Source organism: Megascapheus bottae, chromosome 6, assembly GCF_031878675.1.
Source record: "Megascapheus bottae isolate mThoBot1 chromosome 6, mThoBot2.hap1, whole genome shotgun sequence".
NCBI classification, from domain to species: domain Eukaryota; kingdom Metazoa; phylum Chordata; class Mammalia; order Rodentia; family Geomyidae; genus Megascapheus; species Megascapheus bottae.
Genome location: NC_143514.1, coordinates 79423263 through 79443265, shown reverse-complemented (window position 1 = coordinate 79443265; position 20003 = coordinate 79423263). Strand labels below are relative to the sequence as shown.

Sequence of the window (20003 nt, the reverse complement as noted above, 5' to 3'; positions counted from 1 at the left end):
GGCCCCTGCCATGGGAGGTCAAAGTTGAGCAACCAACCATCCCTTTCTATTGGAAGAACTGAACTGAGAAAACAGTAAAACTCAAGTGAGAGTCGGAGAAGCCAACTTTCCCCCAGGGAAATCTAGCTTGAATGCCAAATTGTCAAAGGAAAGTGTTCTCAGAAGGCCTCTGATAACAGGAAGGAGCAATTTAACATATAAATGTTCACAGGTGGGGAAGAGAAAGGGAAGGAAGGACTGCTTAAGAATCTCAACCTTGGCCTGGAGTTTGGCCTAGTGGTAGAGTGCTTGCCTAGAATGCACGAATACCCGGGTTTGATTCCTCGGTACCACATGCATAGAAAAAAGCTGGAAGTGGTGCTGAGGCTCAAGTGGTAGAGCTCTAGCCTTGAGAAAGTCCAAGGACAGTGCTCAGGCCCTGAGCCCAAGCCCAAGCCCGGCAAAAAAACAAAAAGAATCTCAACCTCGAGCTCTACCTAAAACAAAAGGCAGTAGGTCTGTGAAACATAGCAGCTGTTTAAATAAGTTCTTCCAAGAAAAAAGAAAAAAAAAAAAACAGTCAAGAGTAAAGGATGATGAAGAATTACACCACCTCAGCTCCTACTGAGTGTAAAAAAACCTTCCCAATTTATCAGTGAGAGAGAATCCCTTCATTGTTCATATCCAGTTCAGATTAAGAAAGAAAAGGTAAACATGAAAGAACAGAAAATTGCTTCTCACTAATCTGGGTCAATCCTTCACTAATATACATAAAAAAGAATCATCCTTTTCTCCTCCACAGATGCTAAATACAGACAGATCCACCCAAGGTTCAACCACCCAAGTGGAAGGCCAGAGAACAGCAGTAAGAAAATGTAAGAACAGCCAAGCAGGGTGGCTCATGCCTGTAATCCTAGCTACTCAGGAGGCTGAGATCTGAGGATTGGGGTTCAAAGCCATCCCAGGTACTAAAAAAAACAACAAAACTCTTATCTCCAATTTATCACTAGAAAAGGGGAAGTGATGCAGTTGCTCAAGGTGTAAGGTAGTCTTGAGCTGAAGACCTCAGGGACACAGCCCAGGTCCAGAGTTCAAGCCCCAAGACAGACAGACAGACAGACAGACAGACAGACAGACAGACAGAGATGAGGAGTATCAAAGTTCAAGAAGTAATGCACCCACTATCTGACCCTTTATTCATTATTCTGGCAATAAAAAAAGAAAAGAAAATATACGATCAAAAGAGAAAATTGCTTCATAAAAATAATTACAATTGTTGGGGCCGGGAGTTTGGCCTAGTGGTTAAAGTGTTTGCCTAGCATGCATGAAGACCTGGGTTCGATTCCTCGGTACCACATACATAGAAAAAAGCCGGAAGTGGTGCTGAGGTTCAAGTGGTAGAGCTCTAGCCTTGAGAAAGTCCAAGGACAGTGCCCTGAGCTCAAGCCCAGGACTGGCAAAAAAAAAAAAAATTACAATTGGGCTGGGAGTTTGGCCTAGTGGTAGAGTGCTTGCCTAGCATGCATGAAGACCCTGGTTTGATTCCTTAGTACCACATACATAGAAAAAAGCCGGAAGTGGTGCTGAGACTCAAGTGGTAGAGCTCTAGCCTTGAGAAAGCCTAACTAAGGACAGTGCTTACGCCCAGATGTTAAGCCCAGGATTTGCCAAATAAAAAATTACAATTATCCACAAAAAGATTTGATTAAAAAGGGGCAGTCCCCAGGGATGCATTTCCTAGGCTTTAAAAACCATTTGTCCTTTCTAACAACAACAACAAAAGTAAAAGGACAAGAGTGACAATATCAAAATACTCTCAGGAAAAATGTCTTAGCAGTTGGAGCAGGCACTTCCAAATCAGACTGGACAGAACTTTACACAAAAAGATGTAAATTTTAAGTTGACTATATATATTCTAAATTTGCTTATAATGATTAAGAGTCTGTAAAAAAGAAAAAAAAAAATTGGGGGGGTGGGTCAATGGGGCTTGAACTCTGGGCCAGGTCATTGTCCCTGAGCTCTTCAGCTCAAGGCTACTGCCCTACCCCTTGAGCCACAGCCCCACTTCCCATTTTCTAGTGATGAATTGAAGAGTCGTTTTTTTTTTTTCTTTTTTAGTGCCCAGCCTGGCTTTGAACCCCAATCCTCAGATCTCACCCTCCTGAGTAGCTAGGATTAGAGGAATGAGCCACCATGCCTGGTATCTCTTAAAAATTTTTGTCAAGTACTTTAAATCCAAGATTTGGGAAGCCACAACTTACCTGTTCATTTTAAAAGGTAATTTCTATATTAAATATTTAACTGTAAGACATCTAACATTGTGGCAAAAGGCCAAATATTTGCTAGCTTAATCATTTTCTATTTATGTAACATTTCTATGTAACATTCTAAATCATTTTTCTATATATCATTCTATGTATCATTCTCATTCTATCTCCCCTGCAAATACAAAATGTGAGATGAAACCTACAATCTACCCCTAAATTTAGCCATAGCTATGAAATGCCTCAACAAATTTGAGTCTAGGTAACACTAAGTTCTGTGCCACACACACAGAAAATAAAAGACTTCAACAGTGTTCTAAACTAGTAACACAGAAATCTAAATTCAACTCTCATGTGATCACATATATTTTCTCCTTCACATGCAACCTCCCCTGGGATTCAACACAAGGCCTTGTACCTGCTAGGGAAGTGTTCTACCATTGAGCCACATCCCCAGTCCTTATAGTCGCCATAGATTTTCATAGATCCCACTGGAAATAAACAAAGTCCTTTAGCCAGAATTTTAATGAGAAGATAAACTAATTCTCATATATGTTAATATTCATATTGAGAGATGTGGGCAAATATAACAATTCAACATGGCTTCACGTCTGCAAAAGAAGCACAATAAAACATACCATAGAGATTTCTGAGTACCTTTCACTCACTCCCTTCATGACTTCGCAAAGCCCTGCTGCAAAAGGTTGACTTGATCACACTGCTTTACTCTAAATCCAGGCGGAGCTGGGGATTAGGGATTTCTACCTTCCTCCTGGCAAGCTTTCCTCCTGTCATACCATGAGCTCACATCTGTGTGTGATAGGGAGATTTGTTCTTTCCCTTTTCCATAGGCCATCCACAGCAAAGTCAGGCTGTAAGGTTCATAATTTCGTGACTAATAATTTATGGAACCAAATACATTCTTCACATTTCAGTATAAGTCTTGGGGAAAAGAGCAGGCTTAGACTTGCTTAAAATCTACAACCTGTTTCTATTCTGAGATATTATGAACATATTTGGTGATTTCTTCTGTTTATTGCTTAAATGAAATTTTTTATCTGAATTTTTGTCCTTTTACCAATTTTTAATAATCTATCCAGTTGAGTTTTACTTGCCATAATGTTTCTCAATATAATTCATGAGTATTTCCCTAGTTTGAGATTAAAATGTTCACTAATGGGCCAGTTGTCAGTAGATCAAGTCTATAAATCCTAGCTACTCAGGAGGCTGAGATCTTAGAGACACAGTTCAAAGCCAGCACAGACAGAAAAGTCCCAGAGACTCCAATTAACCACCAAAAAAGCTAAAAATAAAGCTGTGGCTCAAGCAATATTGCTAGCCTTGAGCAAAGCTCAGAGACAGCAAGTGAAGCAACAACAGGCATTTCAATGGAAACCGTTATCTACAAAGTAAAGATAACTACATAAATTTACCTGAGTATATCTAGGTATATGAAGCATGTTATGATTAAATACTGGATCTAGTAATATAACTTAGAAATAAAAATTTCTCCTATTTCACAGGAATACCAACTTCAAGTTTTTCAACCAAATCTTCATTAGAAATAGCAAGTGGCTCTTTTTTTTTTTTTTTTGGGGGGGGGGGAAGTCATGGGGCCTGAACTCTGAGCCTGGGCGGGGTCCCTGAGCTCTGCAGCTCAAGGCTACCACCCTATCCCTTGAGCCACAGCCCCACTTCCCCTCTTCTAGTGATTTATAGGAGATGAAAATTTCACACTCTTTAGAGTCTGAGCTGGCTTTGAATGGAGATCCTCAATCTCAGCCTCCAGAGTAGTTAAGATTACAGGCGTGAGTCACCAGGCCAGCTCGAGGAGTGGTTTTTCTGTACACTCAATCAAGTCCAAAGAGCAATCAAAACTCTTTGAGGATTAGAAAGATAACATGATAACAATCCCAGCAAACTGGGGAGGCTGAGATAGGAGATCAAGGTTCAAAAACAGCCTTGTACAGAAATATCTGGAAACTCTAACCTCAATTAACAAGCAAAAAGCCAGAAACAAAACAAAAATGGTTCAAGTAGTAGAGCCAGCCTTTTGAAAAAAGCTGAAGGACAACACCCAAGCCCTGAGTTCAAACCCCAATATTCTTTTTTTTTTTTTTTTTTTTTGCCAGTCCTGGGCTTGAGCTCAGGGCCTGAGCACTGTCCTTGGACTTTCTCAAGGCTAGAGCTCTACCACTTGAGCCTCAGCACCACTTCTATGTATGTGGTACCAAGGAATCGAACCCGGGTCTTCATGCATGCTAGGCAAGCACTTTAACCACTAGGCCAAACTCCCAGCCCCCCAATATTCTTTTGCTCAAGGCTAGCACTTGAACCACAGAGCTACATCCGGCTTTTTCAGTTTACGTGGTACAGAGGAAGCAGATCCAGGGCTTCACGCATGCTGGGAAATCACTCTACCACTAAGCCACATTCCCAGCCCTATTAGTAAATTTTTGTCTGCAACTTCTGTCTCTCTGAAAATCAGACACAATTCCCATCATTTTTTTCAAGTACTACATAAATTAAAGGTAACTAAAGTTTATTAAGTGCCTGGGTAAAGTAACTTTTTTGCTTCTTTTTCAGTTAGAGATTCCTGTTTTTGTCCTGGAACTGGCTTCTTATAGTAATCCTCTTCCTACCCAAGCTAAAATGACAGACATGTATTACTATGCCAGGATTATTGAAAGAGATGGAGGTCTCACAAGCTTTTTTTTGAAACCTGAGCAGTCCTTAAACCACAATCCTCCTAATATCTACCTGGCTAGGCCACATTTCTTGATCCAAAAGTTTGCCTATTACATTTAGAAAAATATTTTAAGAAATATTTCTCATGGTAATTTTCTTCTTGTAGCCCTGGGGCTTGAACTCAGAGCCTACACACTTGTCCCTGAGTTGCTTTTTGCTCAAGGCTTGTACTGAACCACTAAGCCACATTCCCAACCCTAAATGAAATATTTTTAAATGAATGTTTCATCAGCAAATACTACTTAACTTTGAAAGCTAAGACCCTATTACAAGAATTGAACCAAATATGGGCCAGAGAGTGGTAGAGTGCTTGCCTAGTATGCATGAAGCCCTGGGTTCAATTCCTCAGTACCACATACACAGAAAAGTCCAGACTGGCATTGTGGTTCAAGTGACAGAGCACTAGCCTTGAATAAAAAGTGTCCAAGGACAGTGCCCAGGCCCTGAGCTCAAGCCCCAGGACTGCTGCGCCCCTCTCCCACTCCCCAAAAAAGAGAGAAAATAATTGAACAAAATACTAATAGTCCCAAGAAAAAAAATCACAATAAAAAGTTGTTCATGAAAGTAACCTAAAAGTAAACAATTCAATATTTCATTGCTAGAATACTGTTTAGAATTCTATTTTTATCTATTTTTGCCAGTCCCAGGGCTTGAAGAGTCAGAGCCTGAGCACTGTCCTTGGGCTTTCTCAAGGCTAGAGCTCTACCACGTGAGCCACAGCACCACTTCTGGCTTTTTCTATGTATGTGGTACCGAGGAATCAAACCCAGGTCTTCGTGCATGCTAGGCAAGCACTCTACCTCTAGGCCAAACTCCCAGCACTATTGTTTAGAATTCTTTACAAGGTTAAAAATGGGAAATGTCAAAAAAGACTGTTTGGAAGTAACTTGAGATTGTCCCAGATGCCCTGAATTTTCTCAGTGGACCTATATGGGGGGAAAAAAATCAAAATTAAAATCCAACAATACATAGTAGGTAAGAAGTTCCACTTGGGCATGTTAAGTTTTAGATCTTAACCAGTTGTCTAGATGGCAATGTGAAGAATTAGACAGCAACTTCTACATTCTGTTCATGTGGCTGATTTCACAACTTTGTTTCTGATACTTAGGCTATGGCACTTACTTTTAAGAGTTCTCTGAGGTGCCACCTCACACTTTTGCCTGGGTAGTTCAGCTAAAAGATCCTGCCAGCCAGGACTTTACATTCTAGTGGAAGAATAAGGCAGCACATAATAAAAATAAGTATACAGGCTATGAGAAGCACCCTAAAGTACAAAAATCTATTCTTGGCTTTTAACCTCAAAGGAATAATTTTTATTATCGCTAAGTGAAAGGAGATTGTTTTCTATATAGCGTGTCCTGAGGTCTTAAAAACTTTGCAAAAAACCCAAAATTCTTCTAGAATTAGTCTGAAGGGGCAGAGTATACACTGGAGCTTTGGATTTTCAGTTCTATTCCTCTTATTTCTGTCTTCTAAATTATGTCTGTTTCATCCACTTGATGGAAAAGTCCTCAAACCACCCTGGGTAAATGAATAGCAATTGAAACAGCAGACAGCCACAAACGACTCCTATGTCCTACCACAGCCACTAATCAGCATGACTAAATAGTAAGCCAATACCTGGATCACAATAAAAGGATAAAATGTCCCAAGTCTAAGTCAGATAATATCATATTTCTTACCATTATGACACTTCAAAGAAATTTTACACTTCAATAGCCAGCAGGCCAAAGAATTCAATTTCTAATTTGTTTCCCGAAATATGAAAGGTAAATGATACCACTACAGTTTCTGTACCACGTTGGGATGTGAGGAAATTTTTCTATCTTGAAATGGGAACAACTACAAAGACTAAAAATAAAAACCTTGTCTTCTAAGCAAAGGATGAGAAGACTGTCCATATATGTGAAGGCATTCATGACTTCTTTCTATTGGGAGTCTTGGTCACTTCCAAAATGGAAGCTGTGTGTGGAGGTTACCCAGTTCTTTCTTCAGGGATTTGGCTTTTGTGTGGTAAGCAGGGAAGCCAGTATGGCTCTGCCTCCTTTACAAGGCAGTCATAAGCTGAACCAGAGGTCAGCGAAGGCTGGTGAGTAGATGTCTAAAGCCTTTTGCAAGCACAAGTCTAATCCCCATCTCACTGCTGAAAACCTCAGTCTCTACAAAAAAACTGATATTTTATTCCACATGTATACTATGCACTATGCTAATCTTCTCAGACTGCTGGAGCCCAATGCCACAGACTGGGTAGCATAAACAACAGAGATGTTTCTTGTCTGGAGGCGAAGTCCAAGATCAAAGCCAATCTGGCTCCCCAGAGAAGACTATCTGTGCTCCTCCTGGTGCACGGATAGCCACTTTCAGGCAGAAGAGCTTTTCTCTTTTTTGGTGTGGTACTAGTCCTCATTAGGCCTTTTTGGTCATGGCTGGCAATCTATCCCTTGAACCATGCCCCCCACTTCTGGGTTTTTTGCTGGTTAATTAGAGGTAGGAGTGTCTCAGATTTGTCTAGCCAGGCAGAGTTTATTCCTACTTATCTCCAGAGTAGGAAGGATTATAGGTGTGACCCTGGCATTCTCTTCCTTTTATATTCATTCCATCAGAAGGGCAAGCCCCTCTTCATACTGAAGAGGTCAGGGCCTGAGTATAAGAATTTTAGGAAAATGTAGTTCATTCTGCTGTACAATTTCACTTCAGGGAGAAATCTCTTTTATACCTATCCAACACAGAGAAAGGGTGGAGCAGGCAGTTTGGGAACAGAGATTTAAAAGATGGCTTACTTCTAACAGACCTAAGGACATTTACTGAGATTCATACAATATAAAAGGAAAATTCATCACTCTGCCAGCTGCTCACTCCTATAATGCTAGCTATTCAGGAGGCCAAGGTCTGAGAATTATGAGTTGAAGTGGATCAGACAAGAAAATCCATGAAATTTTTATATCCAATTAACTACCAAAAAGCTGAAGTGTGGCTTAAGGGTAGAGCTCTAGCCTTGAACAAAAAGGCTCGGGGACAGTGCCCAGGCCCTGAGTTCGTATCCTAGGGCTGGTGCACACACAGATTCCAGTGCACATGCATGTACACACATGCACACATTTATTCCTTTTGAATTTCTATCTTAATGCTTTCCCCCTACATGATAATGAGGTATATGTAATACATAAAACATACATTAAATAAAAATTACAAGAAAGTTAATACCCATGTAAATAGTCACATAAAGAAAAACAAACTTTTATAACAGCAAGGGGCTAAAATCTACAATACCAAATGCTAGCAAGCATGCTGAAGCTTTTGTCCTGGTTAGTTGGCTGGTCTACTGGTCAGTCAGTCAGTTGGTTATTTGGTCAGTAATATCAAAAACAGCTGCAGCAGTTTATACTACATCTAGATGAAGAGCCTATAATGTCCAAAATGTTTAAATGTTACCAATGATTAAAGGCTACAGAGTAAAACAAAAAAACTTATGAATGATAAATCAGTATCATTTCTCCAATGTCACTCCTGAGCAGCAGCCACATAAAGGAACTGGTTATCTGCTTCAGAATTTTGTGGAAAGCATAAATTCACCCAATTAAGAAATACTGAAGGTGATGCTAACAGAAGTGATTTCATGGAAGCATTTTACTAAATGGTACACAAGGAAAGTCACTAATGCTGTTGAGGTTCAAAGCCAGAGGAGATCTATGTATACCACTGTTTCTAGTCAGCTATTTTTGGGCTATTATTTGATAATCTGTTGGTTTTACAGAAAATACAACTGTGAACATAGTAGCACACACCATCTGGAGGATTTTGACTTAAGCAATTTTTCAAATAAACACTATGTGCACTATTTTGCACCTCTGAAATTAATGTTCATATAAACTGACCCTTTTTAAAATCAGAATTATAAGAGCACACTTGCTTTGCAGAAAATAAGACATGAGAAGTATATCTAATTGTACATTGAGAATTGAGCATTTATTTAAAATATTAATGGTATTTTATAATGACCTCCTGGGCCAGGAGTGTGGCCTAGCCGTACAGTACTTGTCTAGTATGCACAAAGCCCTGGGTCTTATTCCTCAATACCACATACACAGAAAAGGCCATAAGTGGTGCTGTGCCTCAAGTGGTAGAACGCTAACCTTGAGAAAGCTTAAGACAGTGTCCAGACCCTGAGTCCAAGACCTAGGACAACCTTCCCCCGCCCTATCCCCCACCAAAGAAAGATTCCCTACACATACCTATAGTAGTTTTTTAAGTCTTCATGCATAGCTTACAATATGCTAAATATACTGTGTAAAGTGACTTTTGCCCATTAGTCCATTTTATGCCCCATACCTACACAAACTGTCTGTTAGTCAACACAAAATCGTATCTGCAGAATACCACAATGCTATCCTCACAAACTAACCTTTTAATAAATGAACCTGAAGTCTTTTCAACTCTCAATGTCAAGCCTCTAGCTTTCACTCACCACCTACTGCCAGCCTGGCCTCTTTGAACTATAAGCACGAGCTTTGAAAAAGGGTGAGACAGTTGGGTGCTGGTAGCTTACGCTTGTACTACTTGCTACTTAGGAAGCAAAGATCTGAGGATAGGGTTCAAAGCCAGTCCTGGAAGGAAAGTCCATGAGACTCTTATATCTAACCACCAGAAAACCAGAAGTGGAGCTGTGGCAGAGTACAAGCCTTGATTAAAAATAGAAAGCTCAAGAATACCACCCAGCCCCTGAGTTGAAGCACCAAAACCAACCCAAAAGGAAAAAACATTTATTTTCAAGAATCGTCCATTTTGGGGCTGAGAGTGTGGAGTAGTAGTAGAGAGCTTGCCTAGCATGCACAAAACCCTGAGTTCGATTTCTCAGTACCATGCATACACAGAAAAAGCCAAAAGTGGTGCTGTGGCTCAAGTGGTAGAGCACTGGCCTTAAAGCTCAAGGCCAGTGCCCAGGTCCTGAGTTCGAGCCCCAGGACTGGTCAAAAAGAAGAAGAAGAGTCCATTTTCATTTCATTTGAGGGTATGTCTTAATGCTTCTAAAGATATTTGATTTTTCTGCAATCTCAGGTATCTTCAAGGAGAGCTGGTATGTTTGTTTTATCAACAAAACTTTCAATAAAATGACACTGAGACTCAGAATTTCTATATCTAGGCTTTACCCTACTGATGATTCTGTAAGAGAAGTGATATATGTGTCCACACATACTCTGTGTAAACACTACTTCTAATAACACCAATAAGTGTCACAAAAATGAGACATCAAATCTTTGGAGAACCGTATGTGAAAAAAATTAAAATAAAACATACTGAGAGCCAGTCAAGCCTCAAGTAATTATGAATGGGAAGCAGCATTGTGCTTAGAACCCTCACTAGCTGTGCAGCTGTTTAGTTACAGCATACGATCTCTCTCACTCAACCTCAGTGGTATTTTAAATTTGCCAAGAGGAAATAACTTAGGCAAAGAAACAATGGCATTAGGAAATGGAATCATCCACAATCACACCATCCTGACATTAGCACTATTACTGCTTGGTATATATTGCTTTCTGATATCTTTCCTTGGCCTCTAATGGGCATATGTGGATGTATTTTGGAAACATTCCACAGAAGTGAACTGAGTGCCTGGCATATGCTAGGAACTGCTGCCCTTTATAACATGTGTGTATTTTTTATTATTTGAGATTAAGCCCACACTGATCTTTTGTAGCCTGCACTGGCCTAAAACTCAATCTCCTACTTCTACCTTTTGAGTATGTAGATTTCAGGTAGATACTACTATACCTGGCTCACGTGATATTTTATTTTCAGAAAATTAACAATATTTGCTTGTATTAAAGGACTATGATTCAAACATTACCCTTATAGTATTAAATACTTAAGCTGATAAATCACCTTATTTCATGTCTTCTGTTTCTCTTATTTTTTCTTTCCCGGGAAGGAATCTCTTCCACCTTCTTTATTCTATATATGAGCCAAAAACCATTAATGTAGCTAATAAACACTATCACTAATATGAGAAGTGCACGGTCACAAAAGACAAAAAGGACTTAAAGAGTGATACTAAGCTTCTCATGTTGAACTTGTGAAAGTCACTGATACGCCCAGAAGTTATCTTTGGAAGTCTCACAAGTCATCATCATGCTTTTTTGTTTCCTGGGTTCTTTTCTTCCTTAGCAATGTTTTAAACATCAAGACTTAGCATGCTCTCCCCACCCCCCACTCTTTGTGGGTCATGAGGCTTGTAAGAGGCATTGTCCCTGAGCTCTTCACCTCAAAGGTACCCACCCTACCCTTGGGCCAAACCTCATTTCCCCTTTTCTAGAGGTTAACTGGAGATAAGAGTCTCAGGTCCTTTTGTGCCCAGGCTAGCTTTGAACCTTGATCCTTAGATCTCAGCCTCCTGAGTAGCTAGGATTACAGGCATGAGCCACCATGCCCAGCAATGCTTAGCTCTTCTTGTACAGTCAGTACCCAAAATAATTCCTAGCACATAATTAGTGTTTCCTATACTAAATATTCAGTTATATGCCAGGAATGGTTCTCCCTGCTTCTGCATAGTGTGATGGTTTGAATGTGACACCCCAAAGTTCATGTACTAGAACATCACCCCCCCACACCCCTTGCCATCTCATGCAACAGTGCTCATAGGACCTAATCAGATTTATGTCCATATCCAAGGAGTGGTCAGTTATCCTGAGAGTGGGTTTTCACCTATGATCTCTAGCCCTTCTAATGCCACTATGCTCCAACCTCCATAACCCTGAGCCAAATAAATCTCTATTGTTACAAACTATGAAGCCTGTGGTATTTTTTTTTTGGGGGGGGGGAGGTCAGTTGCAGGCCTGAGCACTGCCCCTGAGCACTGCTCAAGGCTACCACCCTGCCCCTTGAGTCACAGTGCCACTCCCAGGCCTGTGGTATTCTGGCAACAGAAAACAAAGTCACACGCATACCCTTTAAGGAAGAGTCATCATTTTCCCCAACTGAGGAAGTTACAGAGGTTAAGTAATTTACCAGGTATTACAATCAGTAGCAGAAGTTTGCGAGAGAAACACAGACCACCACCGTACTCAACTGTACAAGGTGACTGATGACACCAGCAGAGCAACCTGCAATCAACACACCAACAACAAAGCCTCAGAACCATCAAGAAACAAGCTACCTTAATTTTTTAAAGGTCTGTAGATTGTGGCATGGTTCTTGGCACGGCAAGATCCTGAGTGTACGCCCTAGCACTGATCAAAAAAAAAAAAAAGTAGCTAAGATTAAGCTAATTTATGCTGTTATTTAAAAGTGAACATTATCTTTTTTGTTTTGTGCAGATAGTGAGACTTGAAGTGAGTCTTGCTTTTTGATCCCAGCAGGTGATCTACTCCTACCAGGAAAAGGGCACCACATCTTGCTTTATGTATAATCCTATTGATCCATTTTGTGTCTGTGACTCTTGTTCCTTGTTAAGGGTGTGCTATACAGCTGGGCGCAGTGGCTCACGCCTGTAATCCTAGCTACTCAGTAAGCTGAGATCTGAGGATATCAGTTCAAAGCCAGCCTGGGCACATCTCCAATTAACCTCTAGAAAAGGGGAAGAGGAGCTGTGGCTCAAGGGTAGGGCAGTGGCCTTGAGCAGAAGAGCTCAGGGACAGTGCCCAGGCCAAGATCAAGCCCCAGGACCCACCAAAAAAAAAAAAAAAAAAAAAGACTGTGCTATACAGTTTTTAAGTACATGGCAGCACAGTTCTACCTTTCCAACAGGAAGACAGAAAAAGGGGTCAGACACATCACAATCTATTAGAACGCATGCAAAGCTGTATACTCAATCTTTAAGACTCCTAATAGCTTAGTGCCAGTAACACATTTTAATATTTAAAGTTGGCCATATATGGCCCTGAGCAAAAACATTTCTAAACCTTTCTATTAATCATCCAGCCCACAAATTGTTAGTCAATGTCTTTCTTGATCCCTTTGGCAAAGTGGAGGGGGAGAAAGAAGAAAATGAGGGAGGGAGGGAGGCAGGGAAGGAGGAAGAGAGGTAGAGAAGTAGGGAGGGAGGGAGGCAGGGAGGGAGGCAGGGAGGGAGGGGACACAAGTACACAAAGAGGAAATATTCTAATCATGTTATTTCCATTGGTGCTAACATTTGTTCAAACTAACCCTAGACCAGGAAACAAAGACTATTTCTCTACTTTTTAGAACAAACTGTTGGCTTCCTATTATGAAATGATGGTCCCACTGGTTTTCTTGAACTACACAATAAGAAGCCCTTTGGTAAACCATGATAAAACTATAATATAATACCTATTATAAAGGTAATTGGCTGACCAACTCCCTCAAACCCCAAAATGAACTTCTCATAAGTAAATTATTACATGAATAAGCCTTGTCTTGTTCTATCTCTTGCTTAAAAGCAAGCATGGTGGCAATTGAAGAGAGATTAAAAAAGAAAAGAAAAGAAACACAATCAGCCAAATCTGTAAAGCCTTCAGTGTAAGATAAACTGCCATGCAGAAGCAGCCAGTACATTGACCTAACAGCTGTACACAGCTGCACTAATTAAAATGAAAAGCTAGTCGACATAATACACAGGCAACTCATTGAACGTTACTGACAAGAGGACAGAGAACACACACCATCACACTCCTCATTTTAAGGAACAATGTAAAAAAAATAAAGCAGCCTATAGTTGAAATTTACACACACACATACACACACATCCTCTTCCTGTTCATTCCCCTCTCTCTCATTTCAAGCATTTCAGAAATAATCACGGCCATGCAGACTGGCATATCTTCTATAGTCTATAAAAACACATGCACACACAAAGGAAGTGGTACAGCTACATTACATCAGCTCTGGTTTCAATTCATAAATGTAAACCCACAAAAAAAAATCTACAAGGCCTTTTTCTGGAAACCGTAGAGTGAATGAATGTGGGTTAAGTCTTTAAATATTCTATTGAACAGACCTCGTTGATGCATCACTTTCTACAGCCACAGGGAGGGGAAGAGTGTAATCTTAGTCAATTCTGTCATGCAAGGAGATCAAATAACATTTCAAGTGCAAGCCTGCCAAGCTCCAGCGCCTGCCTGAGTACAATGAGCACTCAAGAGCTCTAGATTGAAAACCACCTTTCACTAGATCCAGAAACCCTTATAAAATAGTTTAAACACTATTAAATTACAGCACTGGATTAAAACAAATACAAGCAAACCAGTGCTGCCCCACACTGTCGAGAAGTTGCTCCCAAGCAAGAAACATTGCCTGGTGTTATTTTCTGAGGCAATGGAAAGATTCAGCAGCAACTGCCTTTTAGGGCCGGATCCACACAAGCTTAAAAATGTAGATCAGTTGTTCTTCTGGAAATAATTGTCCACAGAACAACAGCCTCACATAGGGAATTGCTCCCATGTGTAAGGTTTCAAATCATGGCTCCTTCACATTTGTAGTTTCCAGAAGAAAAAGGGAAAGGAAGGGGGCCAGAACTTAAAACCGTTCTTTTGGCACAGAATGCTAAAGACTTTGAGGAAAGATTTAGAACACAGTTAACAATTTTAAAGCATCCTGGCACACCATTTCTGGTGGAAAATGCAATCTCTCAGTTGACCCCCACTTTCATTGCCATAGTACTTTTTGGGTTTTCTATATGGCTGAGAGGCCTACAGCCAAACAATGCCCCGCAGAGAGCAATGGCACACGTGTGCCAAGGAAGCTTAAAGGCAAAGTAACGAACTTGCTGAGTTTTTCTCAGCAAACATTTCGAAAGTGGTCCGGTAGGTCTCCCCAGGGCTGCAAAAACTGGTGTAAACAAGGGGAGGGTGGCAGGGACACCACCATACTGAATGTTTTAAAGAATTCCAACTTGAAGTAATTTTTTCCAAGATTGTCTCTACATTAAACTACTCTGGGAAAAAACAACTCTAATTTGGCCCAAGAAGCAAAATTATAATTGACACATTTGCATAGCCTGACATTATAATCAAGTCCACCAATTCCATTTTCTTTTCAAACTTAAATTTACTCCCCAGTAATAAAGTTTCAGATCTAATAGCTACTTCTGCATTATACACAGCACAGCTTCCATGAACTTTTATTTATGAAGAAAAAATATCAACAGCCTTTAAAACTGTGCTCTCTGCCCCAAAGATCCTGTCCGGTCTCTTTAACTAGAATCCCAATCAAAATGCAAAGGACACCACAAATTCTGACTTTCCATTCCTGGAAAGCTATCTTCCCCCGGGAAAGCTCTCCACCCAGGGCACCCAAGAGAGGCCCCCCTCCCCGCACTCCCCACTCGCACTCATCCAACTTCTCGTCCCCGACCTCGTTCCGGCACAGCGTGAAGCTGCCGACCACTTGCCTGGGGCCAGTGGGCAACAGAAGCTGACCCCTGGTGCCTGGCTCTCCTCCTCCTCCTCCCCCAACCCCAACCCGCAAACTCAGCCACCGGAGGAGGCGGGGCGGGAGGCGGGCTGGGCGTGAATTACACTTGCCAAACAAAAGGAGGCCGGGTGGCCGTGGGGCAGCAGCACGCAGGTCCGGAGCTGGCCGGGGAGGCTGTGAGGGGCCCGGCCCGCGGCTGGGGTGAGGCCGCTCTCCGGGCTAGCCCCCAAGCTCCGGTGCCCAGCTCCTCCGCACCGCTCGGCTCCCGCCGCCCGCGGCCGGCCAGCACAGCCACATGCCTGTGACCCAGACGCGGGAGAGAAAGAGCAGCCTCCCGCGACGGCGGCGGCGGCGGCGGCGGCGGCGGCGGCGGCAGCGGCCCGGAAAACCCGAACTGGAATCCAGCCGCGCTGCACGCGTCCTGCCCGCCGCTGCCGCACGTCTGAAAGCATGCACGCGCATACACGTGTGCACACACACACACACACACGCACACACTGCAATTCCATCTCCTCCTTTGCTTGGCCAGCCTCCGTGGACCCCACTTCTCCCTCCGTTTCAGACAGGCCGATCCGGGGAGCTGCGTGATTGATGGCCGCTCTTAATAGCGTGGTCAGCTAGAAAATGCAACTGCAAGCAAGATATTAAGGAGCAGCACATCCCCGTGGGTGATCACCAGTTCACACAGCCCACAGCTGCCCCTGCTTATGCCAGGAATATCAGTGCCAACCACCTCTGACGTTTAACAAACGCAGATGAAACCACCAACAACCACAGACAAAACAAACATTTGTTTAAAGATGCACGGGAGAATGCAACATTGCTTTGGTGTCAATTTCCTTACAATTTAAAAATTCTCTGAATATCACTCCCTTAAAAATCTCCCAAACCCCTCCACAAGACACTTTAGTCTTCAGTGAAATTCATCTAATAAGTAAAATAAATGTACACTCCTTATATGTGGCTTTAGATAAATATTGCCAAGTTATTAGAGTGCAGTCTCCCTCTTTAATTCAATTTTATGCATCTAAAAAGAAATACCAGAACCAAGTCATCTTTAAAGTTAGTTTCTTTCCTACCCCCAACACAGTCTGTGAAAATATATCAACTTGCTAAATTTTATTTTAAAAATTCAATTACAGCCGGGAGCAGTGGCTCACGCCTATAATCCTAGCTACTCAGGAGGCTGAGATCTGAGGAACAAGGTTCAAAGCCAGCTCGGGCACAAAAGGACTTGAGACTCTAACCTCTAGAAAACAGAAGTGGGGATGGGCTCAAGAGTAGGGCAGCACCCGGGCCAAATTCAAGCTCCATGACCAATGGGGGGCGGAGGGGGGGGAGGAGGGAGAGGGAGGGAGGGAGAGAGGGAGGGGGGGGACAGAGACAGAGAGAGACAGAGAGAGAGAGAGAAAGAGAGAGAGAGAGAGATAGAGAGAGAGAGAGACAGACAGACAGACAGACAGACAGACAGACAGACAGACAGACAGACAGACAGAGAAGTTACATTTATACAACATCTTCCCTAGTGGTAATAGCAAGACCATTTTTGTCTTCTTAAAAGTGGATGTACTGGGGCCAGGAGTTTGGCCTAGGGGGTAGAGTGCTTGCCTAGCATGCACAAAGACCTGTGTTTGATTACTTGGTACCACATACAAAGAAAAAAAAGAAAAAAGCCATTAATGGTGCTGAGGCTCAAGTGGTAGAGCTCTAACTTTGAGAAAATCCAAGGACAGTGCTCAGGTCCTGAGCTGTAGCCCAGGATTGGGGGGGAAGAATTTCAATGTATTTTTTAATATTCCTATAAAGTACAATGCCCGCCAAAATTAGAAGGTTCTGGGCTCAAATTTTAAATGTTTGGTTTCAGCATCTTCACAATTAGATTTTTCACCTTCCAGTTAAACACTCAAATATCTTTTCTTTTCGGGGTTCTGTTTGTTTGTTTGTTGGCTAGTCCTGGGCTTGAGCTTGGGCTTTCTCAAGGCTAGAACTCTACTACTTGAGCCTCAGCATCACTTCCAGCTTTTTTTCTATGTGTGTGGTACCGAGGAATCAAACCCAGGTCTTCGTGAATGCGAGGCAAGCACTTTACCACTAGGCCAAACTCCAGGCGCCTCAAATATCTTTACAGGTGTTCAATTAGACCAAACTTGCAAGGTCCTACAGGGTTGTTAAATTGTTGGATATCCTCACCCCTGCAGAAAAATTTAAACAGGTTAATTTTAATCTGTCCAGTTTTAAACTTGTCCCACAAGTGATGACACAAAACAGAACCCAAGGCTCCTGCGTTTTTGGCACAAATATGCAAAATGACACACATTTTAACTATTTAAAAGACCATCTGCTTTTTTTTATTGGGGGGGAGGGCAGTTGTGGTACTTGAACTCAGGGGCCTGGGTGCTATCTGAGCCTCTTTGTGTACAAGGCTAGCCTGGTTTACCTGCTCTTTGTGCTCGAGGCTAGCCCAGTTCACCGGCTTTTATTAAAGGGAAAATATCTAGTTATTCTTCTACATAATACTAAAGTATCTACCTAATAATGTCTCTGCCAGCCTGAAAGGCTGGCTATAATCAATGCAAATTGGAATGGTCTACAGGCTTCACTAAACAGCATTCCTCAATGAAACCAACCTGAGGCTTGAAATCTGCTTTATAACCAAGTGGCTTTGAGGTTACTTTGTATGTACCAGAGATGTAATCAATTCCAAAAATTCCAGCTACAAAAACTCCTTCTGTACATAAACACATTTTCAATTTACTAACCAGCTGTACCTAGACACACAACAAAATATGAATAGAGTTTGCTCCCCACCTCCAGACCTCTAAAATACATAAACCAAGGAAATTTAAGAAGTGCTAGTTTGAAGAACTGGAAATGGCTGAGAACAGCCCAATCACCATAATCTGAATTCATAATATACTCAACTTCCCCAGGACTCTAGGCATTTGGACAGCATTTTATGACACAAGGTCTTTTGTTCTTCTCTGGCACCCAGAGGCTCACTTTCCATGTATCAAGATTCTTCTACCAAAGGCACATACACTGCTTCTTCTCACTGTAGTAAGGGAGGAAATAATCTCCTGATTACATACACTCATATGCATGCACTGGGTGCACACGTGCGTGCACGCACACACACACACACACACACACACACACACACGTGCGTGCACACACAGTGTTTAAAGCATGTTCTGTCTTCAGATCTCAAATTAAAAATTACTTTTTCAGAGACACTTCCCCCGTGGTACTGTTTTAGGTCAAGTTTCTTTGTCAGAAGTTCTCACAGAATCATGTTCCTTTCCTGGATAGCATTTACCTCAGTTTGTAATTCACTGGTATGGTTTCCTGATAAAGCCGATTTAGATGCTGAGTTCCATTCCAGAAGGTTCTACATTAAACACTGGGTGTCAAGTACACAGACCATATTGAATAAGTGAAATGAAGAAATTAAACTATTACACTCTTGGCACACATAGCATCTCAATCAAATAATATCTGGGAAATGCAATTCAAAGCCAGCCCAGGCAGGTAAGTCCATGAGACTCTTGACTCTTATCTCCACTTAACTATCAGAAAACCAGAAGTGGCACTATGGCTCAAAGTGGTACTGTGGCTCAAAGTGGTAGAGCACCAGGCTTGAGTGGAAAAAGTTTTAGAGACAGGCCATGAGTTCAAGCCTCATGACCAACACACCTACCCCACAAAAAAAAAAAATCAATTAAAAGGATGATTTTTATCCTCATTTTATACAGATGTTAAGTAATTGTGCCTAGGGTCACTAATCTATACCATGAAGGCATAACCATGATCCTATTGATGAGCTTTATTTTTTTTTGGAGTTAATGAGGTTCAGAAGTCATCATTAATTCATTCAAGCCCAACTCTTCCAACTTAACTGCAATTTAAGCAATGTGTATCCAACAGCACATTAACTAGACAGACTAGGGAGGGGGGATGATTTACACCCTTCTTTGGTACTGAACATTTTTCATTTTCACTTTTTTCCTCTCTAAATGAAACTCCTCCATTTCCTTAACAAGGAAGTCTGTGCAGGAGCTATTTTGGCCTAATGACTGACTTTCAGACATGGTGACATACTATTTTAAACTTTATACCTAACCTAACTCTTCAAAGTGAAGAATTAGTATAAACTTCTTCAGTGCAAGAGTGTAAACTGAAGGATCTATAGAAGAGAAATTGAAGCTAACAGGAGAAATACATTATTAGGTGTTTTGCACAGGAGCGCAAAGAATAATTGTATGAAATAAATGAGAAGTTAGATATATCCCCGGTTCCCCCAATTAATACACATTATTACTGTAATCACTACACTAGGCAGCTCCTAAAAAGCCTTTGCTTGCCTTGTCTGGCAATTGCTCCCTTTTGTCCTATGCTCCATTCCATACAAAGTCCACATCCTGGTTTCCTACCACCCTTCATTTATCAAAACAACCCTGTCAAGTTGAGTACCATTAACAGATAATGAGAGGAGACAACAGATGCAGTAGGAGAAAAGCACTCCATATTCTACAGGCCTCAGCTTGCAGCCAAGTGAGCTGACATCTGACTTCATCCTAACAGTTATAATTAAATCCAAAGTCTAGTTAAACTAACATTAAAGCTATGACCAGGAACAGCTCACAGGGG

General features: G+C 41.6%; 1 protein-coding gene across 10 annotated transcripts in view; it reads right to left on the bottom strand.

Annotated features, from left to right (window-relative positions):
* Rere (arginine-glutamic acid dipeptide repeats) overlaps positions 1-20003 on the bottom strand; it is a 391456-nt gene that overhangs the window by 278879 nt on the left and 92574 nt on the right. Inside the window, exon 1 of one of the 10 annotated variants that reach the window (XM_090335903.1) lies at positions 15297-15314. The exons of the other annotated variants lie outside the window; for them this stretch is intronic. The gene's annotated coding sequence lies outside the window, so the exon portion shown is untranslated. Of the gene's footprint in view, positions 1-15296; positions 15315-20003 lie in introns of those variants that run through there. 10 annotated transcript variants of the gene reach the window in all.